General features: G+C 38.4%; 1 long non-coding RNA gene across 1 annotated transcript in view; it reads left to right on the forward strand.

Moving 5' to 3' along the window:
* The window catches only part of LOC134476991 (uncharacterized), a 111,627-nt gene that overhangs the window by 71,979 nt on the left and 14,872 nt on the right, over nucleotides 1-24,776 (forward strand). The window contains exon 2 of the long non-coding RNA XR_010048854.1: nucleotides 5,823-5,944. This is a non-coding gene — a long non-coding RNA (uncharacterized LOC134476991). The remainder of the gene's footprint in view (nucleotides 1-5,822; nucleotides 5,945-24,776) is intronic.

Raw genomic sequence — 24,776 nt, forward strand, 5'->3', positions numbered from 1 at the left:
GGGGACTTCTCAACACTCCCCAAGAGACCGTGATCTGCAACCAAGCGGAGGACAAGAGTTCAAGTTAGCATTACTTGCCAAACTCACTTGATTATTATAACCACACAAATTGCGGGGCCTCTTCCCTAGAACTTTGCATATAACAGATCTAGCTTTGGGCTCAAGATTAGAGATTTTTCACAAATAGGCAGAAAGGACTGCAGGGATAAGTTCTTTATCTAGGATGGATAAAAGAAATTTTGGGGGAATTAATGAAAATTTCTGCTTTTGTTTCCATGGGAAGTAGATAATTAAGGGAGAATAATAGCAAAAATAAGTTATGCATTTGGGATAACCTATTTACATTCAGATGTGAAGAAAGGATTATAATCATTTTACAATGGCTTGCGAACAGATTGTTTTTTTCCTGAATAAACCGTCTCTCCAAATTGGACTGTGGATAAATGGATTTCCATGTTCAATTGCAGTTATAAGGAAAAGAGGAGCCAGAGGTATCTCTAAATGAAGATGACCCCAGAGAGGTGGCTAGGAGCTTGAAGAGCACAAGAGAAGCTGGAAATAGAACCAGAGACAAAGGAATGAGGTCCCTCAGCTGTGTCCGAGTGGCTGAGAGGGCGCCACCAGTCTCCAGGAGCACTTACCTGAATGGCTGTGTAATTTTTGCCCCTCTGATTACTTAGCTACACAAGTGTAGAAGTGGAAGCATCTGTCATCTTTTTTTCAGGAAGGAGTTTTTGAGTAGAGCACGGAGGCAAGAAAATTGAGTGTGCTGCAAAGAGTATACCTATTTGATAATTGGAGTCATTTCAGCTATTTTACTTATTTATTGCCACAGTATTACTGCATAACGAATAACCCTAATCCTAGGAATGGAGAACATAACTGAACAGCCATGAGAGTCTGGGTTCAGTTCCTAGCACCAAAACAACACAACACAAAAACCATCATCCTCAGTCATCTGGGCCAGCAGCCTGCTGTCTCTTGTGTGCCTGGACACGTGTAATTGGCTCTGCTGCTTTGCCTGAGATTCTTCATGAGTCTGGGATGTGCTGGTTGCCAGGTGATCTTGTAGATACTACACTCAGCTAGGAAGAAAGACTAACAGTGAGTGGGAGAAACAAAGTCACATGGCAAAGATTATAGATACAAAAGAGGAGAAGCACTGATGTCATTTATGTAGCCCAACATAGTGGCTATCAATGAACTGTTAGCATCCTTGGAAACCATTAAGGGGATTAATAATCTATACATATTTTATATAAAAATATGTGAAAAAATTACTCAAATTTCTTTCCTTTAAAATGCTCAATATTACTGTTATCACTAAGTAAGAAAAACTCAAGTGTCATAAATAGTTGAGGAACACTTAGGCCTCAGAAGCCAATAAATACTATTTTTCAGTATTTCTTTTTTCGGTGGTCCATGTCTATACCCGTATATTTTATGGACCTCAATCAGAATTTGTTAATCATTTTCAACATATAAAAAGTGGGCATTAAAATTAAATTTTGCCTGTAGAGAGTCATTTCTGACTTTGAGTTTCCATTCCTTTTAAAAGAATGAGTTAAGGCATGCACAAGAACTTTGTACTGTTCCTTCACTGTAAAAGTCCTGAAGTGAACTTGTTCCTGACTCAAGGTAAATTAAATTGTTAATTAGTTTTAGGCATACCAGAGACATGATCTTGGAATTTTATGTTAGCAAATATTTATTAAAACAATAGTCATTAAGGTTGATTAGATTTATAGGTAAGGTAGGCGGGTTAGAGTAATTTTAATGTGTCATAAAGAATAGCATCAAAGCATCCAGCAAGCATTGACTACTGAATGCAAAATGCCAATCTCTCACTAAAATACTCAAAAGTGCACCATCTCATCTTAAAATACACTCTTTTGCACCTTTATGTACACATTTAATTTCTCTACCACTGACATTTTTAAAGGAATCCTACTAGGTGCTTTCATACTATGCCTTTGCTTTTTTCTCTTTTGGAAACTGCTTGTCATTTTAGGGGTGGCATGTGGCTAGGTGTCCTCCTCTGCTGGACAATGAGGTCATGGGCATAGCTCTGTGAGCCCCACTCACTGCTGCAGAGCTTCAGCAGCTTGCTGGTGCTTTCAGTGACGACTATTTCAGGACCAAGGAGATGAGGTGACTGGTCCTTTACAAGAGCAGAACAGGAAACTGGCTTCTTGAGTGATTGGAAGTGTTCTGGGAATTCTTCGCTACCTTTCCTTGGTCTGATCCACACAAAGATATCTGTGATGTTAGCCTCTGGTATCATTTGAGGGGAGCCTAAGTGTTTAAAATTTGTAAAAGAAATGCAAAACCTTTTCTCTGGCCCCTAGAGCTAAGTTTAGATGCTTCCCCTGCATCTCTTTCGGCCTTGCTGAAATGGCAAGTGGAAACTTCATGAAATTCTTGCTCTCTACTCTTACCTTTGAGGCTGGATCTCACTAAATGTTGCCCTTCTGAGTTTGCTCCAAATACAACTGCGACCATTGGCATCCCTAAGCTTCTGTAAGCAGGGGCATGCCATTTATCATACCCAGCCTTGAGAGTGCCCAGCCACTCTGTGGGATGACCCTCTGAGTTCCTGCCAACTCCAGACTGGAGGCTTCTGTCTCCTTGGGTCCTAGGCTTGTCCTGCCACCAACTTCAAATGGGTACTGTGATAAGTCACAGAGTGATGGGGGTTTTACTTTGTTTTATTTTTACTTGCCTTTGCAAAGGGAAGAAAAACTATTTTTCACCTGTGCTTTATCAAAAGATATGCATAGGTATTTTTCAGTCAACGTGTTTAAGGAAAGAGACAAGAATCACCTCTTCCCATAGCCTCTTAGTTTGTAGACAAGGGTTTTTAAAGGAATTATGCTTTGGAAGATATGGAAAAACACACGGCTATTTTAGTTTTCAGATATCTTTTTGCTAATCTGCCTCCTAAACCTTCAAGAAACCCTGAGTGAACATTACCTGAAGCCCCAGGACGGGGTTTCCAGTTACATCTGCATTCCTACGTTGGTCATTTTCCTGCTGTCTTTAAGTATTCAGTCAACCTTTGGCAAGTTTACCTCCTACATCCGTGATGTTACTCTCCTGAGCATTCAACACTGGAAGAAGGAGAAATAAACAAGGAGAGTGAACTCTCTTTAAACTAACTCGGAGTCCATCTGGGTGAGAGTTTTTCCCAGCCTTCATTCAAGATCTGCAGAAGGCCAAATATTTTCAGAGCGTCATGTTTTGTCCTCTACTTTGATAAACGGGATATCAAGCAGGATGTTAAAGCGATTTCCTGTCAGCTGTAACCAAGCAAAGAGTGAGTGGGAGGCTGGTGTTTCCACTCCTTCCCTGTTTCAGTCAGATATCATGCGTTCCAGGATCCGAGATCCTGAGGGAAATGTCAACTTCCTGGTAAGCTGGGGCAGAGAGCTACAAGTAAGTGGTGAGAAACAATCTTACGTTATTATCTATGTCTCTCTTCTCACCACCTCACTTTACCCAGAATCATCTTATGCTTTTGTTTGTGTGGGGACAGTTATTGTCTAATAAAATCTGTCTTTTCCAGTGATATCCACAGAAGTCTGTCAGAGGATTGCCTACTAAGTACCTTGGTTGAGATAGCTTGATATCTTTGACTCCTGTGCTGATTACCATAAAATGTACTAGCAGTCTTTAGCTTATAAAACATTTATTACAGACTTATGGTAAAATTTGCTGGTCCCTGTGAAGAATATGTAAATGAATAAAATACAGGCCCTGCCTTCAAGAAACTTCTGATTTAAGGAAGAGAAGCACTGTACCTATAACAAGGGACCTGTAACAAGACTCTTGGGCTGATTGTGTGGTCCAGATGGGAAGCATGGCTTAAGGGCAGCACAATACACTGGCACTCTGCGACTGTTTTTTCCTTTGCTTGTGATCATAGACAGTCTGTGGCCTGGAGCTTCTGTAAAAGTGCTAATCATAAATATCAGATTCCTGTTTGTAGCAGAGCTGTGAAATTCTGTACTAGCAAAGTATTTTAAAGTTCCAAAGGAAATCCCTTGAGGTACCCTGTGAAGAGGACCCATACTTGCTAAAACTACTTGGAGTGAAATTCAATGTCTGGCAAAAGATCCCCTCTGGGTGAAGTATGGGAAATGCTCTCCAGTCTCCTCTGTCTTTTATTCTCTTTCCCTTTTTGTCTCACCTCTCCCTCATTTCCCCTGACCCTTTGGCTCATTTTAGTAGTTTTCCCAGCCTAATTGGAATCCCCTACAACAGAGGGTCAGAGAAGGCTGGAAGAGAAAGGAGGGATATTTTGAACAAGGAAGGCAGGATCCTATTACAGAGGCAATTTGCCCATAAGTGAAATTTTGTGTCTAACAAATATATGTCCCCATTCCAAATTCCCTGCAATTAAAACTCAATCACAGCATCTCACCGAAATAAGCTCAGTATAGTAACTCTTGGGATATAGTTTTGAGTTTTCATATTATAATTGCTAAATTATAAAATCAGTCAATTCACACTGTGTCTGTAGAGCATTAATATCTAATAGTGAAGTTCTACTATAGTGGAAATTCCACTGAGTTCTTCTTTCAGGAAACAAAAGCATTTCCATTAACCCTTGATAAATGAAATGCATAGTCTCAAGGAGTCAAATTCTCCTGCTCCACTAGCTGATGACTTAATTTGTACAAGATGATAGTTAATGAGAATGATTGGCCAATACTTCCGTGGGAGTGGAAGAGATTGAAGAGGATCACAGCCAAAGATAATTCTGGATAGTTGTGGGTACATGAGTAGTTCATTTCGATTTTATAACTTTGGAAAGAGCATGATGGGGCAGGAAGAAGGAACATAGTGGAAAGGTCTGTACTTGCAGGAAGGGTAGAGTGTCTTTCAAATGGCTTTTAATAAGCAGTTGCAGCAGTTAGAATTAGATTTTATAACTGAATTCTAGTTCTGAGGTAATTGGGGTGGGGAGTGAAATATAAAATGTGACTCTTCTTGACACCGTTGATTGGGGTTGTAGATAAAATACAATTCTCTCATTTGTTGAGAAAACTAGTAATGTAGAGATTGATTTACTGTATACCTCTTTTCTTACATTCTTTGTAGTTATGAGATGAGATGATTTTTATTTTAGAATGTAAATACGGTGGTGCTATAGTTTTCAGACACCCAGGGATCGAGCCAGAAGTTGTGGGGTCAAATCATTCTTCATGTATCAGATCACAGTTGCTTCCAGAGTTTGGGCATGGGAGAAACCATGGTGACCTCAGGCTTCCTCAGTGGGAGCCTTCACTATTGAATGTGTGAAAATCTTTACTTTGGCAGAAGAAACCACAAGGTTGTATGATTTTGAGACAAACAGACAATGAAAGGCATGGGTGGCATGGAAGGCATGAGTTGGTATCTGGTGGGAAGGGCAGAAACAAGTATGTTTTCCTGAAAATTTTCAATTTTAAGATGTATCAGGTCAACAGCCACACATCAACCTGAGATGAAGTATTTGTCATTACCTCTGTCATATGCTTTGTCCACTTAGGAATGTATTCATGAGTTCAGGGGCTGGACTAGTGGTCCAAATTCAAATTATCATCCACCACAGGTGTGTATCCAGCTTTAGATGGGGACACACTCTCTGAGGGTCAATTTATACACAATTCTCAAAAGTAACATAAAATCCTGGATAGCAAATGGGAAGATGTTCTCTAATTTTCCTTAACTGTTATTCTATTCTAGTCCTTGCAGAATTAACAAGAGAGGGCAGTTGACTGTGCAGAAGTGGAGGCAAAGACTTAACCACAGCTCTGTTCCATCTCCCTTCTTTCTAGGACACAGGTCAGCCTGAGGTTGGCCTCCTGCAAGAAAGAACCTGGAGGCTTCCCTCTCATGAAATGCTTCATGATATCTGCATGAAGATGCTTTGACATCCAGAGCATGTGTCTCAGCAGAGGTGAGAAATCAAGCCTCCAAAGGAAAAAGCAATTCTTGAGGGTGACCAAGGGATGTTTGATATTTTGTGTTGTGGGATCTTGGCTCCAAGGGTACCTTACTGAGCGACCATACACTTCCAGGTCCAAAGCATTATAGAGTGTGTGGATTTGCAATCAGGAGAAATGAAAGACCTAAAAAGACTGCTTTTGGGGAGAGCAATGGAAAAACAGTTAAGAAGCACTGGCCTGAGCCAGATGTGGTGGTGCACACCTGTAATCCTAGTAGGCTGAGATAGGAGGATCCTCACGAGTTCCAGACCAGCCTAGGTTACATAGTGGGTGTAAGGCCAGTCTGAACCACATAGCAAGACTTTATGTCAAAAGATGAACTTTCCCAAGGGGGAAGAAAAGAAAGACATTGGTTTAAGGTGAAGTATAACTTTTAAAGCAGTAATACTGATTAGAGCATATTTGTCTATAGAGCACTAATGTATAGAAACTAGAACCATGGATTTTTGATATTAGAAAGAGTTCAGTATCTAAACCCAACAGAAATAAATCTTTTTAAAAATAATGCTATCCTTGGAGCAGAGGAATCTTACGGTTTGTGAAGTTTTCCGTTAAGCACATTTAAAAAGAGGACAGTGTTCAGATCCAAGAGAATGCGCAAAAACAAGTGCTGGTGATTCTCGCTGAGGTATCAAGCCAGGAAGAAGATGATCCTAGCTGTCTTGGAAAATGACAGATTGGCTGCTGCAGCTCTCTCAAGGCATAGCCTTCTGACAATACCTGCAGCGTGCTGTGGATTTCATCTTTTAACCGTATATTGGTAAATGGTGACCATTGAAAATGCTGCTTCTCTTTTCTAATATAGTTAGTGCATTCTGGGAGCTCTTGCAACATTTACAAGAGGTCCTTTCACAGGTAACTAGGTCTTTAAGATGTTTCCATGAGTGTTTCCCCAAATGTGATGGAAGCATCACCTGTGTTTTTTTCTTTTTAAAATAAACCTTATAGACAATAACCAAGCTTTAGATTTTATTCATCATTAAGTATTTTGGTTGCATAGAATAATGGAATTGTATTACTGTTAAGCACGTACAAAAACATGGCTCTAAAATGATTAGCACGTACAAAAACATGGCTCTAAAATGATTTTTAATAAAGTGTCAAGTTTTGGTTTTTATTAAAACTTTACAGTATTTTCTTGGAAAATTCTTATAGTGTTACAAGAGAATAAAATTAAAGGTAGAAAGTATATATATATATATATATATATATATATGCATATATACGTATATCATAGAAACTTAAACTTTGATAGGTGAAGAGTTAGGCTTCCATTCTTGCTGGAATTGTAACTTAGGAAATTCTGGTCTAAAGTGAAGGAAAATTTGTTTTGATTTGGATTTAACACTTCTGAACCAAAAATCTGTAGGCTTTAATAGTAAATAAAATAGAAGTATTTTTTGTCTAATGGATTGCATAAAAATAATTGGGAAGATACTAAAACATCTTCTTAATTGTAAATTTAAATATTGATAAATGTTGCATTTAATAAGGCTATTATAGGAAACTATAAAGGATCTTATGAAAAATAATTTGAATAAAATGTCAGACTTCTAGATTCTAGTATGACATATAAGAATCTTGGAAGCTGTGGCTCTACCACAACAAATAAACAACTGAACAAATGAAATGGAAAAATCAAGTTTTCTAAGAACTGTCAGAGAAAGGAGGTCCCAGGGTGAAACCCTGAGCTGACATTGGAAATACAGAGACTCAGAGCTCACTAGAGCTGGGATACTGGGGTAGGAAAATCACCAGTAGAGTTCACGAATTTGTAAGAAGCTGGAAGCTTTCTTGCTAAGATCGGGAACAAGATTTTATTTTTGAAAGCTGAGGTAATATGATACAAAGAGGAAGTAACAAGTATATGATTGGGAAGGAAAAAGATAAAACTATCTTTGTTGTAAGAACACATGAAAATCAAAGTAGAAAATCTGAAAAAATGAACATTAATTAAAACTTTTTGGAATGAATTAAAAACTTTGTAGGATACAAAGTTAAACTACAAATTAATTGCTTCTCTATATACTAACCAGGACCATGTAGAATCTGAGGTTAATATTACAATAAAATTTTCATAAATTGCCCCCAAATTGAAACAGTTATGTATAAATGTGACAAAACATGTGAAAGATCCAAATGAGAAACACCACAAAACTAATAAAAGAAATTTTAAAAACCCAAATAAATGGAAGGATCTTCTATGTTCATGGATTCAAAGACTTGATATTGCCTAGATGTCAGTCCTTTCTAATTCAAGCTACAGAATCAATTAAATCCTAACTGAAATTCCAGATAATTATTTTGTAGACATCTATAAACAATTTTTAAAGTTTACGTGGAGAGGCAAAGAAAGATCCTGAATAACTAAGTCAATATCCAAGGAGAAGAAAGAGTCAGAGACTCAGTGTCTGACTTCAACCCTTACTCTATATAAATCCCAGTAATCAAGAGCACACGCTACTGGCAAAACAGTACATAAACAGATCAATCAAAAGTCCTACACAGAGAATTTAATGTTTCCAACTGATCTTTGAGAAAGTCGCAAAAGCAATGCAATGAGCAAAGAGTCTTCAACAAGTGATGCTGGAACAAACTAGACATCCATATGCAGAAAGATGAGCTTAAGCTATCACTTTACACTTACAAAAAAACTAACTGAAAATAGACCCTAGACTTAAGTGATAAATTCAAAACCATAAAACTGCTAGAAAATGATTTGAGGGAAATTAGGATGATTTTGGTTATGGTAATGACTTTTTAGATACAGCACCAAAAATGATCCATAATCCATGAAGAAAGTAATTGATAAGCTAGATTTAATTTTAAAACTTCTGCTATGCAGAAGATAATGTCAAAATAATGAAGCAATAAGTCACAAACTGAGAATAAATGTTTTCAAGTGATACATCTGGTAAAGGACTGTTATCCAAAATATACAAAGTTATCTCAAAATTTAACAATAGGAAAATGAACACCTTAACTTAAAAATAGGTAAAGGTATTTAGACACTCTACTAAATAAGATATACAGATGGCACAAAATGATATAGAATGGTACTCATCATCATATGTCACGAGGGAAGAACAAAAAAAATAACAGTGAGGTAGACTACACACCTACTTAAATAACCAAAATTTATAACACAGACAGCATCAAATTATTGAGGAAGATGTTGACTAGTTGGAACTGTTTTCCTTTGCTAGTGGGAGGGTAAATTCCTGCAGCCAAGTTTCTAGACATTTTGGCAGCTACTCACAAAACTAAACATAATTTTAACATAAACATATTAGTGAGCTTTTCTCTTTCTGAAACTAAATAGCTGACATCTACAACTTAAAGGAGAAGAGGAATCGTTAGCTCACGGTTTCAGAGGTTTCAGTCCATTGTTGACCAGCTCTGAGGCAGAAGCATCATGGCAGAAGGGGCTGGTGGAGGAAATCTGTTTGCCTGATGACAGCTGGAAGCAGAGAGAGACAGAGGGAGAAAGAGAGAGAGAGAGAGAGAGAGAGAGAGAGAGAGAGAGAGAGAGAGACAGAGAGAGACAGAGACAGAGAGAGAGACAGAGAGAGAGACAGAGAGATAGAGAGAGACAGAGAGAGAGACAGAGAGACAGAGAGAGAGACAGAGGGAGAGACTGACAGAGAGACAGCAACAGAAACACATAAAGAGACAAACAGAGAATGACAGAGACAGAGACAGAGGGAGAGAAACACAGATAAACAGACAGAAAGAGACAGACAGAGAGACAGAGATACAGGGAGACACTGCATCTGCTGGAAACATTCTAACAGGAGTCTTCTGGTGGAGCTTTTGTGGTCTTCTATGTAGAGAATCATGTCATCTGCAAATAATAATAATTTAACTTCTTCCTTTCCTTCTTCTGTATCCTTTTTATTTCTTTCTTTTGTCCAATTACTCTGGCTAATGTTTCAAGAACTACACTGAACAGGAGTAGTGATAACGGACACCCTCCCATCACCTTCTGAATGGTCCACATAAGACTTTTGGGGAATGTTTTATATCTAAACCATAACAATACAGCATGGTAGTATTTTTGATATTATTCAAATGAATTGAAAACTTATCTTTATATACTACCTTGCACACAGTTATTTATAGCAGCCTTTTTTCATAATTGCCCAAACTTGGAAGTAACTGAAATGTTCTTCAGTAAATGAATGGGTAAATATATCGTGCATATCCAGACAAAAGTCTATAATTCAGCACAATGAAAACGTCAGCCAGGAAAAGTCATAGAGAAAACTTAAATGCATATTACTGTACTAAGTGAAAGAAGGCAATCTAAAAAGGGTACATAGTGTGTGATTCCTAATGTGTTCCTCTAGAAAAGGCAAAACTTTATTGTATGATACTCAAATGCTGCATATTTACCATATGTGTTTGTAAAATTCCACAAAATATTTAACACCAAAAGTGAACTCTAATGCTCCATGTGGACTTTGAGAAATAATGATGTGTCCAGGTAATCTTAACAAATGGACACTAAGGTATGTTGATAATGGAGGTGACTGTGTGTGGGGACAAAGGGGACATGGAAACTATCTGTTCTTCCTCTTCAGTTTTTCCGTGAACCTAAAACTGAGAGGTTTTATTATGAGGATAATCTAAAAAGTGAATCAGACACTACGTCTCTGCTGGAATCATTCTGACGGAATGTCCAGAATTGCATATGATCATGGACATCTTACGATAGCCCCAAATTGGGAGGAGAGTTGGCTCTTTTGGGTCAAACAGCACAAATAATTGAAAAAAAGGTGAAAATATGATAAACATTAGACTCTGAGCAGACAAAACTTTTGGTAGACATCCAGCCTGACTCAAGGTCATTGCTCGGGCTGCTCCTGGGCTCCTGGAGGGGCAGCACATGCAGGGGCAGTAAGTGTGGCCTGCTGGCTGCAGAGGCGAGTCCCTCACAAGGCAGGCAGTCGTCCTGTGCTAGGCAGCATGGTTTGCTGAATGTGAGAAAGCACATGTTATGCAAAATCTGTATTTTGTTCTCTCCCACTCGTGTGTGATATGTATTATATTGTAATTCTTGCTGAGCCCTTATTGTTAGAAATCTTACCTTGTTCCTCACTGAGGGTGACAAAATTATTTCTTCAAATTTGTATTTATCTCTTCTTTATATGAGTTCCTCACAGGTCATCCTTTGTCAAATACTTCCTTGTGTTTCTCTACTCAGTCTTCTTCCTCAGCCACGACCACCTTAGGCTGAGCTGCACGTTTTGTTCTTATGTTGAGCCGCTCTGCCTCTAACCATCTCCACAAACTGACCCACCTGCCTGTATTGCTACTGTGTTTTATGGTCAGATGTGCTCAGTATTTACTGTGGCTTAAACTTGCTGCCCTTAAATGCCAAACAGAGCAAGTACTATTCTGTGTGCCTTGTCATGTCTTCTACACACTCTAGTAAGTTGGCTGAGGAGATCACACTGTGAATGCCACTGTGGCGTGTTGTCCATAGAATCACAAAATGTGACCTTTTGAACAAGACTCTTTGGAGATGTAAGTAGATGAGGCCATACTAATTTAGGAAGGGCCCTATATCCAATGCTTGCTGGCCTCTTAGGAAGAGGAGAGGACACAAATGCACAGAGAAGGTGGCCATATGTAGATGAGGACAGAGGCTGGAGTGATAGGGTGATGTGATCACAAGCTCAGCACAAAGACAGAGTCCCTGTGAGAGACTTTACTAACCTGTCACTCTTTCAACACCTTGATTTGGAACTTCTTTCCTCTAGAACTATGGGATAATAAGTTACTATCATCCTAATCTACTGTGCTTATTAATTGTTTTCTGGTATCTCCAGTTATGAAGAAATGATGAAATGAACACAAACAAGGATCCTAAATTAGTTCTGAGTTCAAATGTGGGGAAATCTTATTACCTCCTAACCTGGTCACATTAATATGACCTCTCATTGTCAATTTCCTTCTTCTTTAAGTAGGATTAATCATACAACTGCATGGTGGGTGTGGAGACCATATTAAGCAACACATGTAAAATGCCCATGTTATGGTTTAGATCTAGAATGCCCCCAGGATTCTCACGTGCTCTGAAGTGGGGCTTTTGGAAGGTGATCTGATCATGGGAGTGCTATACTCACCTGTGGATTCATCCCTTAAGGAGGTCAGCAGCTGACTGTGCTGTGAGGACATGGGGCCCAGCTCCAGGCTTGTGGTTGCAGGCGCAGCCTGGAGTGTGTATCTCCTGCTTTGTTTCTTCCTTTCTCTCTTGGCTTCCTGGCCTCCATCACACAAGTAGCTTTTCTTCATCTACCTTCTACTATACTGTTTCTGTCTTGGAGCAAAATGTTCATAAAATGAAGACATTAGTTAAAATAAACCTAAGTTGTGGATGTTGTGTTTTTAGGGAAGTAACTGAGTCAACCTCTGTGAGGCCACCTCTTCTCTTCACATTCCACTTGCAGGTTACGTGCCCTGTTTCCACTTTATCCTAAGGCATAACGGAGTGTTCTCTCTGAGCTGCTTGCTTCTTCTACTGTCATTGCCCCTCTGTTCCAGCGGAGTCTGACCTTCATCCTGTCTTGCTTTTTCCCACTTCTTTTCCCTTGGGAGCAGGGTGGCACCTTTTTTTTTATTTTTAAAATTTTTCAACACCTGGAGGTGGGGTAGCTTGCTTAGAGTCTGGTAAATCTTTGCTCTCTCTGCAAACATAAGCAAGTAGGCCAGTTCTGTGATAGAAATTCAAGGAGCCACTAGCTTCTTCTCTCCAGCTTTACCAGTGATTCCCGAGCCAAGGATCATTGGTCCTTTCTGGTTGGTTTGCGGTCTGTGCTCCCCAATCAGCCTTCAACTAGGAAGGAGCCACAGTGGCACTGCAAACACCACACAGCCAACCAAGTGCTCAGACCTCTGTGTTCCCTCGTACCCCTTACTGATCTGTCCTTCGAGCAGTGAATTGAAATTTTAAAGTGTACGTATAGGAATGGATATGGCTGTGATAACACTTGTTCATTTAGTACAAACAAATATAAAAAGAGAAAGAGACTTGATGGGAGACGCACTCATGCTGCAAACTTGGAATTACCAATTTATCTTATTTTTACTGGACTGGCTTCTCCACCATGCATGTCACAGTGAGACCCCAGATAATGACTAATGGCCTCAGCAGGTGAAAAATGCCTTTATTCATGAACAGAGATTCATTACACTGCTCCTGCCTGCACTGAAAATTTTGTTGGCTTCAAGTAAAAGATTCTGTCCTGATAAATCCCACTGGTAAGAGAAAAAGTTTATGTTCTCATAATGTGCTGGAATTTTACAACATGTGCATTCCACAGCAGGTCTCAGGCTCCAAAAAGGAAAAAAAAGGAAAAGTCCCTGTAAGGTCATGTGATCGATTTTGCAAAAGAGAGTCTCCTTTTCAGCTCCCCTTCTCCCTGCAGTGTGTTCCATTTTCATTCCCGCACTGGGACCTACAGCCTGTTTTCCATTAGTGCCCAAGCAGCGCCCTATATACTGAGGTGGTGGCGGGTCAGTGCTGCTCCAAAGGAGCTGGAAATTCAGCCTTACACACTCTGGGGCCATCTCTTGGTGATGCCTTTTAACCCTTTAACAAACAGAACTCCCCCGGCTTCTGTGCCAGCTCTGGTTCCAGCACTGTACTCTCACTGTTGTTTATGTCCAAGAGCTGGCGTTTAGGTTTACAGAGGCCATTCCTCCCAGGGCAGAAACTAGGATCGTGCTTTATTCCCTTGTTCTGGCTCAATACCTCTTCCTCCTCAGAGACTTTCATCTGCCTGTCTTTCCAGTGCAGGCAGTTTCTATGATCCCCAGCCCCCTCTGCCTGGGGCTGACTTCCTGCCCAGCAACTCTACAGGGTGCCTCTTACTGCTAGACTTGGCCCATGGTTCTCTTTCCATCATTTACCTTCTTGGTAAAATAGAGGTGTCACAGGAGGCTCAGAGGGTGATGGGCTTTCCAGAAGAGGTGAAGTCTAGGCTGACTTATTCTCCGGGTGCCATCCGTGCGATTTCCCCAATGCAAGGGATGCCTTTGTGGAAGCTTCTGCACAGCTGGATATCTGAGGACAGCTTTGAGGGCCTTTGTGATTTGGTACTTGCAGGCTCCTCTCTCAGCCTCACTACATAACACACCAGTGCTTTCTTCCTAAGTCATCAAGTTTAGGCATACTGAGCAGCTGGCCATTTCCTGAGCACTTCATTCTCCTTTTCACCTCCGTTTATGCTTCATGGTGCAGAAGACAATCCTGTTTGTCAAGGTTTTCCAGACTATTCACCCTCCAAAAATTTGGTTGGAGCCTGTCTTTGCCTATTTTCTGGTGCTACACCTCAGTGTTATAGACCGGGTAATTTATAAAACATAGAAGTTTAATTAGTTCATAGTTCTACAAGATGTGAATTTCAAGAATGTGGTCCTGGCTTGTGGTAAAAGGGAAAGCATCACCTGGTAAGATGAGGTGAGGAAGCTCGGTGGGCCTCTGTTCCTCTTCTTACAAGTTACACAGCAGCTGCGTTTGTCGCTGAGACAATCCTATAGTGTTTTGTTTGTTAAAATGGCAAATTAGATTGTTTTATTGAAAGTCAGACCAGTCTTAGATTTCTGGCCATGAGGTATAATCTTTTCTACATATATTGCTGGATTGATTTGCTAATGTGTTAAGGATTTGGTGTTTATTAACAAGAGAAACAATCTGTAGATCTGATTATGCAATGACTGTTCCTGATTATGATATCAGAATAGTGTTGGCCTTATATCAATTAGGAAGTAGTTTCTCCTATTTTCTTTTACTGAATAGTTTATAGAATCAGTGTGATTTCTTTATTTAAAGTGTTGTTGAATTTATCAGTAAAGCCTTCTGATTCTAGACACTTCTTTGGAAAATTAACCAATAAAATAAATTAAAGTTTTTTGTTTTGTTTTTGAGATAGGGTCTTACTATGTAAATCAAGCTGGCCTTGAACTTGTGATGACCCTCTTACCTCTGGCTCTCAAGTGCTAAGATTTTAGGTCTGCACCATGATGCATGGTTAAAATAAATGAAATTTTAATTTTTTTTTCTTTTCACGTTTTCTAAGTTATCTATTTTTTTGTCTTGAGGGAGCTTTGGTGGCTAGTAAATACCAAGTAATTTACTCACTGTACTGAAGTTGAATTAATTAGCATGGAGTAGTCAGAATATTCCCTCATCATTTTAATATCTATAACTCTGTATTGATGTCTCTGCTTAATTCTGATACTGATAATTTATATCTTCCTTTTTAATGTGTCCACTGGTAGTCATTAACAAGTACTCAGATAACCAGAATTTTATATTGTTGGTCTTTACTGCTTTTTATTTTTTAGCCTATTGATTTCTGTTAAGTTTATTATTTCTCACTTGTAATTATTTTGGGTTTAATTTGGGGTAAATACAAAACATTTTTCTCATGTTTGAATCTCTTTAAAAGAAAACTGATTAACAGATACAAACATAATAATAATAATAATAATAATAATAATAATAATATACTGTAACAAATGTTAAGTTAAATTACGGTACCAGTGGCATAAAGACTAGAATTTTTCCCTCTAAAATTTCTTCAGTAAGAGGTCAGACCATTTATTTCACCCCTTTATCCTTTTCTAATATAAGCACCAATGTTAGAATTTTTCCTCTAAACACTGTTTTAGCTTTGCATCAGAATTTTGATCTATTCTAACGTTTATTCTATTCAAAGCTTTTTAATATTCCACTGTGAGTTCTTTGAATCCACCATTGACTTTTGGTTTCTCTTAGTTTTTAAACTTTTTAAAACTTTCTTATTATTTCCAATGTTTGAGTTCTAATTCTACTCAAGTTAAAAACCATGCTATGTACAATTTTAATCTCTTTTTAAAATTTTATTTAAGGAGAAAAAAGAATAAAACAGAAAAAGGGTACAAGTTATACAGAATTTCAGAAAAAATAAACAGTAGGAAATCACTAGTTAATTACATATTGTCATCTTAGAAACAGTTGTTGAAGTTACAAAATTAAAGCATATGGAGGGGACTTTCAAACAGTGAGACTGCAAACAGTTTTGTTCAATGATCCAACAAAACTCAATAATATGGTTATCTATCTTATACACTTAAATTTGTATGCAGTTATATCTTTTAGAGAATTTTCTTTTCCTTTCTTTTGTACAACGACAATTACACATTTTGGGTTTTATTACTCCCACATTTCGTATTACTTTTTTTTTTTTTTTTTTTTGAAGAAAGTAAAACCAAATGTGACATACCAGGACAGAGTCAGTCAAATCAAAAGGAGGGACATAATACATAATGTAAAAACAAAATACAAGGTGATCAACAATGATTACCATAATGCCTCTTGTTATCTTAAAAAGAATTGCCTATATCATCAGTTATAATAAAATTGAACAAAACAGTAAAGAATAAGACCAATAAAACCAAAACATTGGAGACATTAGAGGACTTCAAAAGAAGATAATAGTCAACCAGAATGGGCATCACAATGAATCTTACTATCTTCATAGTTGTTGCCTATACTTTCAAACTTGGTACTATCAAGCATAACAGAATAGAGGAAAATCAGTCAAAACAAGATGGTGAGAGCAATACAGAGTTTCAAATCAAGTTAATAGGAAATCGAAGTGTGTTACTATAATATAGCCTGCTATTTTTATTTATTTTTCCCTTAATTAAAAGGATAAAAATGAAAAAGTAGATAATAAAAAGGAGATTGAGATAAAAAAGAGGGCATAACAACAAAACAGCGCAGGTCAAAACATAGCCATTTAAGCAAAATAGTGTTTCACCACAAGATAATCTTGACATAATAGTAGCTACCATAATGTCTCTTCCCTTAAAATCTTTGGGTATAACTTCATATACTGTAGCATCAAACATATCAAAACAATATAAAACTGTTCAAGAGAATGACAGTATTACAGGGTATTTAGAATCGACTAACAGAAAATGAACAATGGTTTCTGTATAATCTCCTTGTCTATAAAAGTTTTTAATTATATTATCACATATAATAAAATCCAATAAGATACAACACGTTAAAACTGATGGAGACAGAAGAATAAAAGCTTGATGTGACTTCAAAACAAGAGGATATTAAGTCAGCACTACCTATTATGATGTCTTATTTTCTCCAAAATGGCTGTTCCTACCATCCAACCTTCTCTGCCTCATTTCTGTTGAGCTCTTTTTCTGTCATTAGTTGTCAGTTTGTCCTCTTCATTTCGCTTTCTGCTCCATTCATTGTGGCGGCTCTGCCACTGTTTCTGGAATCTTAGTATTATTCATTTTTAGAATATCCTGCAGTAATCTCTGTAGAGTTGAATTGGTGGTTGCAAATTCCTCTAGTTCCTCTTTATCCTGGAAGCACCTTGTTTTTCCATCAATTCCTAGGGACAGTTGCGCAGGATATATCAATCTTGGCTGGAGGTTATTATCTTTCAAAGGTTGAATTATTTCCCCCCACGCTCTTCATGATTTGATGGTTTGTGCCGAGAAGTCTGCTGTAATTCTGATGGGTGTTCCCTTGTAAGTGATTTGTTTCTTGTCTTTGACAGCTTTTAATATTCTGTTCTTATATTGGACTTCTGGAATTTTGATTATTGTATGCCTGGGTGTAGCTCTGTTTGGGTTGTAGGTGGCTGGGGTCCTGTATGCCTCATACATCTGAGTATCTTTACCTTTTGCTAAATTAGGGAAATTCTCCTGGATTATTTCTGTGAATAGCTTTTGTAGTTCATTTGTTTGAGTCCCTACTTCTTCTTTTATGTTCTTAATTCTTAAGTTATAGATCCCCTTATCATCTTCTAGTCTTTGTATTATTGCTATTTGTTTTCTTGTTATTTTTAAGAAGTTTTTCATTTCATGCTCCCACCTTACAAATCTGTCCTCCAGTTCTGATAATCTATCCTTAGCTTCTTTCAAGCTGTTATGCCAGCTTTCAATAGAGTTTTTAGTTTCCTGGTAATCTCTTTGAACCTGCTTCACGTATTCTATGTTTTCTCTATTTTCTCCATCAAACAATTCTCCCCCTTTTTTCTGTTCTTCCATTCCAGCATTTGTTTTTTCTTGGGCGGTGCTTAGCATTTCTCTAACTATTTTACTTATTTCTTGCTTCATTTCATTAAATACTTCATTTTTGAACTCATCTATGAGGCTCTGGAGATACCGCTTTATATCTATAGGTGCCGTGTTTGATATTGCATGTTTTCTGTCTTCATTCTCTTTTGCATTTACCTTTCCTGCATCAGTGTTCTCAGGATTGGGGACTGAGGACCGTTTCTTATTGCTCCCTTTTCCCATACTTTTTGTTCCTTCCATACAAGCATATGTAGGAGGCCCAGTTTTTTTTTTTTTTCCTCTTTGTCTGTTACAGTTTGTTTGAGTCTGCCAGGTAGGTGTTCCTGCCCACTGCAGTGTACTAGGGAGACACAGACTTGGGCAGCCTCTGCTGGGCCCGCCCCTCCGGGTCAACCTACTGAATGCTTCACTGCTAGGGTGCACCATCAGGTGCAGGGACCTGATTTGGGCGATCATACTGGATCTTAGTCCGTGGCGTCACCAGGCCAAGCGCTCCCCACCACTCCTGCTTGAGAGGGGAATATGCGACTAAAGTCACTGCAGGGCCCTGATCCGGCTAGTCTGCTCGTTCCCAGAATGTCCTCTATTGGAGCCTCCTAGTCTATGAAAGGGTCCCCATTTCTCTCACTCACCGCAGGTCGATACAGGGCTCTCTGCCAGTCCCACTCTCAATGCCATTTGGTTCGCCGATTCCAGTTCTCAGAGCTTTCATGCGTCTCTCTCCCTGCTGTGCGGATTGGGACGCAGTATTGGCAGCAGGAAATTCAAATTGCAGCTTCCAATGGTGTGGGATCCAGCTTCCACACTGAGATTTTATCTGTTCCTGTTATAGCATCAGGATTGCATTTCCAGTTGGTTTCTCTCAGCTTAGTTCGTTCCTGGGTTGGCAGGGTACATCTCCCTTTACGTAGGACTCCTCACACGGCACCGCTCCTGGATTCTAAACTGGTAATCTCAGAGAGCATCCATGGCTGCTGTTATTTGTCCGCCATGTTCTCCTGGAAGTCCCAATTTTAATCTCTTTATGGGAGATTGATAGTGACTTAATAAATTTTCGTTATTATGAAAGACTATTAAGCCTTTTAAAAATTACTGGCACTACTTATTGCCCTTAAGTTTATATTTTCTAATATGTATACAACCAGGTCAATTTTCTTTTTGTTAGCCTTCTCATGCTATGTCTTCTTCCATCCTTTTGATTTACATGTTTGCATAAAGTGAATCTTTTCTGCAGAGTCCTTAATTTGGTTTTACTTAAAAAAATTCATTCCAACAATCACTAATATTGAATCAGACTATTTCTTTTACCCACTTTAATTCAACTATTGGTACAGTTGTAATTATACCTATGATTCTGAGATCCATTTACAGTATATACTACTATTAGTTTTCTTTTCTTTCTTGTCCTCTTTTAGATCAGAGAAAATTTTGTTATTCTGTTTAACCTCTCCTATTGGACAGTCAAGGCTAACTCTTTCTTTTCGGTATATTTAGTTATTCTGCTATTATTTTAAATATGCATACCTAAATTATGCTGAATTTTTTTCAGATCACATTTCTTATTTCACATACACACAGTGTTAGATCTCACAGTGGTGTATTTTCATTCTACCCTTTGAACTTTTGTGCTTCTAGTGCCATCATTTAATTTAACATATATTACAGTACATTGTTATTTTTGCTTCTATCTGTATATTTTCTTTTAAGGAGACACAAAACATGAGAAAAGTGTTACACTGTTGTTACTCCATCACCTTCCAAAAGCTCTGACAGTGCACGCGTGAGACTCAGAGAGGACAATTAATAGTATTCAACTGGTACTGCTTTTAAGCCAGTTATATTTTTGCATGTAATTACTTTTTCATAAAACTTTTGTCCAAGTGATATTTCCTTTATTAAATTTTTAATCAGCATTTGTTTATGATATATAATAATTACATTTGTTTTGGGGAATTTTACTTACATATTGTAACTTGAACTTTTTTGACCCACTGTTTTCTTCCCCAGATCCCTTTTTCTATTTCTAAGAAAAACAATTCTACCTCTGTTTCCTACCAGTCTTTCTATATTTGATCTTAAATTTGTTGTTTATGTTTTAGGATTCCCATAGAAGAGAAATCATAAAATACATACCCTGCTCTGTCTGTTAATTTCACTTAACATTATGGTCTTACAATCCATCCATTTTCCTACAAATGACTTCTCCTTTATGACTATATATACATATATATCTCACATTTTCTTTATTCATTTATCTGGTGATGGGCACCTGAGCTGTTTGGACGTTCTTAACACTACGTTAATTTTCTTTTCTCCCTTGGTGGCTAAAAACTTATTGAATAGCTCTAGAAATACAACTCACACACTTCCTGGTAGAAACAAATTGTCAATGCATGGGTTAATAGATACAGAAAAATGACAAGACAGGATGGATCTGAGAGTTTGGAGCTTCTCTAGACTTTCACGATACTCATCCATTCTCTCTTAGAAATTCAGGACAACAGCACTATACACTATGTATCCTGTTTCTACACAAAAACTATTAGACAAGTTACAAATTCTGCTTTCATAGGTCTAGAAATAGTTTTCATGGTGCTCTTGGATTGGACTAGTTGAAAAAATTGTGTGTATCTCTCATCAAACCTTATCTAAATTGACAAATGAACTATTTTGTAAAAAATATTTGACATCAACACTAGCTTGGATTTTTGACATTGATACGTTGAGAAACCGGATTTCAAAATTGCATTGACATATATATATATATATATATATATATATATATATATATATATATCTACACATATATATTTAAATTCAGCAAAAGGACATTGGTATTCTATATAGAGAGAAGGTCTGAGGCAGCTCTGATAATTATATTATCACTTCCATGATGTTTTCCTCCTCCCTGGGAATTTGTGAATAGTTTTTGATTATGGAAAATGTCACTCACTGCTAATTTCCTGGTGACAGAAAATCTTCTTTCTTCTTCAGAAAACAGTAGAGTTAAGAGGAAGCCCTCTCGTCTACTTTTATCTTAGAATAGGGTCCCCCGCCCCCAGTTTAGAATTATCAGTCCCTGAAGATCTGTGTTTTCTGCATCTTTCCTACAGTAAAAATTATATTCACCTGCATAGGAGAAGGGGTGTCTCTAATTGCCTTTGTCTCTTCTTCCCTCTGTCCTTTCTAAGGAACTCACACTTTGTCCAAAGGATGAACTATATATTCCCCAGTCCTTGCAAATTACTTCTGCTCTCTAAGGGCAGTCATGGGCCCTACAGGTATGCTGGGAACCTGTCCAGGATGCTCGGTGGTTCTTGTCCTCCTGTGATTAGCTCTCTTGAGGGTAATTTGTCTTCCTTTGTCTCCTGCAAGGCTTCTGAGACACAACAAGAGCCATGGAAATATGTGGCACCCAGCATTCAGCAAATGAAGGATCAATTTTCTCACTTAGTTTCAGGAAGTATACAGCCTTTAAATGCAGAAGAACAGGAAGAGAAGGAAGAAAAGGAAGGAAGGGAAAGCAGGGGAGGAGGGGAAAAAGGAGGAGGAGAAACACATAGAAACAGAACAAAACAGAAATCATTCATTGGAAATCTATGATGAGCTATTGCTAGAGCCTTCATGGCATTTAGGGCCATGGGAATATAGTTAAGACTTGGCCTATGTGCATACGTCTTCTTAACTTTGTAGTATACTTGTAGAGAAAGGAGAATTAACTTGTTTCCCTTGTGTGAGGTACAGTGCCCAACCTGATGTGCATCTAGGCCTGGGGCTGGCTTAGTGAACCTAACTGTGGGCTCAGCTCACCTGCCCAGCTGTGTACCTGTGGAACACAATGGAATACGTGACTATAGATTATGAACACAACTTCACAGAGTCATCTGCAGAGCTGCAGATGTTCGTAGACAAGATTTTTCTGGGCTGAGAGAACTTGTTATGTGTATTCTCTCTCCTGATCCAGATATAATATTTTGTTGGGTCATGGAAATTTCCCAAAGACCCCTAAAACAGTACCTGGTTCAGCTGGGATTTTCCAAATATCCTGTCTTTCCCATTTCTCAAAGATTTCTGTGAAAGAATATGGAAACTCCCCTCTATGTCCTGTAGTTTCCTTGTTATCAAATTTATTTATGGTTAGGTATTTTACTTCTTCACAAAATAGAATTTGGTGAGAAACAAATGCTGCATCAAGATGAAAATATTTTTTTCTATCCTGGGAAATTACTCAAGATGCCATAAAAATGTATTTTACTCATGGCAAAATTTACAAACCTTTGCTCAGTGAAAAGTACATGTTTTTGCTTAGTGACAAAGTTGGCAAAAAGTCAGCTTGTTCTCTCCATGAGGGCTGTTTTTGAGCATTACACTCCTGCTCATTGTGTGTGTTCAGTTTTCCTGTGCGGCTATAATTAGATCAGCGGAGTGAATATTTTAGCAGAAACATAGACTCAAGGAGATAGGCATGCTAGGATTGCACGAACTTAAATCTAGAGTTAATTATTAGTGTGTTACCTTCCTTTTACTAACCTCCTTACTTTTGAAGACTGTGAGCACTTTGATAGTTGAAGGTAAACTGACGCCTATGCTTCTCTCTAAACAGTTTCTCTGAGTACTTAGAGGTAAGGGTGGGTCTATGCCTCCTGCCAACTGATTCAGTGTAAAGCCATTTCTGGCCCAATTGGTAGAACAGTAGGCAGGATTCAGTATTAATTATAAAACTGCCATAACTTATCAGGAGAAATCAGAAGTCTTCTGGATTCAAACAGCTGCTAATTAATTTGCCCTTGCCAACCCTACGAAATAATAAAGCAAGACAAAGAATCAGAATAATCTGAGACAAATATGATGAAAATAGTTTATATTTCATTTGTTTCCTTTGAAGCAATGTTACACTAAAAATAAATAATATGAATTGTGGAAGGATTTATCTAGCATTAATTTGGAGTCTTAGAGGCTGGCCAATATGACTTTTACATCTTAAGAATAACGTACTTTTTAGGCCCATCAATAAATGAGTCAATATTTAGTTAGGAATACTGGATATTTGAGAATTTCTCTCTTCCTGACATAAATAACATGGATACATGACCTAGACAAATTTTGTCAACTATGCCTCTTTCTTGGTAACTGCTCACTAGGAATGTGATTTCTAACTCTATTACTAATGTCAGTTCATGTTCACATTCGAAGTGAAAGCAAGTGATAGCAGCTTGATCTTTTGTGATTGCAGTGATGTTTAGAGTAGTATTTGTATGTGTGAGCTTGTATGTGGATGCAGTGTACGTGTGTATGAAAATTAATGTGCAACTGAGCCCTTTTTCAAAATATATATTCAAATTACTTTTGAAGTGAAACAATATTTTTTACCATCAAAGATGAGAAATGTGTGCCCATCTGCTTTCTTGCTTTCTTTCTTTTACATCTCTGAGATTCCTATTATCCTCTATCTCCAGCCCACAGTGGAAATTACAAAAGTGAGAGTCTCAGGGGTCAGCATGTAACACCTATTACATCTCCTTTCAAGTTCAGACCCAATTGCGAATTAAGAGCCAAGGGACACACAAGCAGCCTCCTTAACAATAAAGCTAACTGGAGAATATGGCCTATGATTTGTGGGGAACGGGGTTGCTCATAGACTGTCTTGGGTTCAATGGACTTATCACCTCAGTTGTGGGTGGCCACTTGCCTAGGCAGGGAGAGAACCAGTTGTGAGCAGGTCCCAATTACAGGTAGCAAGAGAAGAGGAAGAACTAGCTCAGTGCTCTTCATAGGTAGGCTGGTATCCAGGAAGGCAGCAGAACACATCTGTTAGAAAAGCCACTGGCTAGGTGGGATTTCGATCATTGCAACAAACACCTGTGCTAATCAGCTTTTGAAGAGAAAAGGTTTGTTTGGGATCACACTTTAAAAGTTTACATCCATGATCATTTGGCTGTGTTGCTTTGGGTCTGTGGTAGCACATGATGGGGGCATTGTGTGTCAGGGCCAAACTGCTCGCTCATGACTGGAAAACACAAGAAAGAGGAGGGTGGCTGGGGCTTCACAATCCCCTTCAAGGACAAGGCTCTGGTAACTGAAGAGCTCCTATCAGGGTCCCCCAATGTCCAGTAGCATCAAACCAGGAATCAACCTGTCACACATGGGCCTCTGGGGGATGTTTCAGGTGTAAATCACAGGGCTCACCATGTGATACTGAGAAAGGCAGAACAGGTAGGAAGGTCTAGGGAAGGAGTCTCCTCAACTGCCTTCACATGGAAGCATGAACATTGAGGAATAATTGTCCTTCTCTCACAGCAAAAAGAAGTGATTAATCCCTTGAACCAAAATATGCACTGAGCCAAGTGACTGATATAGAGACTCAGCTCTCTGGTTAGCACACAGATTTCTGATAGGATATGTTCCTTTTGTCCAAGATAGTCCTGTTTGTATCTCTGTCCTGGGGTGGATGATAAATCATGGCATTCATTAAGTGTCCAAGGATAAAGAGGTCAGTAGACCGAGTCTCCTAAAAAGGCCTGGCAGTTGAGTTGTTCTTGTGTTTGGCTTGGAGTCTGAGATTGTTTTCCAGGCTGTTCCTTTGATGAAAGTTCCTATTAGTGAGAATGAAACTGTTGGCCACTGTAAACACTGGGGCAGTATCGGCAGAGGTGGGCAAGCTCCCCTCCTAGGTGATTG

Source organism: Cavia porcellus, unplaced genomic scaffold, assembly GCF_034190915.1.
Source record: "Cavia porcellus strain 051 isolate PalLab524CR breed Dunkin Hartley unplaced genomic scaffold, mCavPor4.1 scaffold_7, whole genome shotgun sequence".
Lineage (NCBI taxonomy): Eukaryota > Metazoa > Chordata > Mammalia > Rodentia > Caviidae > Cavia > Cavia porcellus.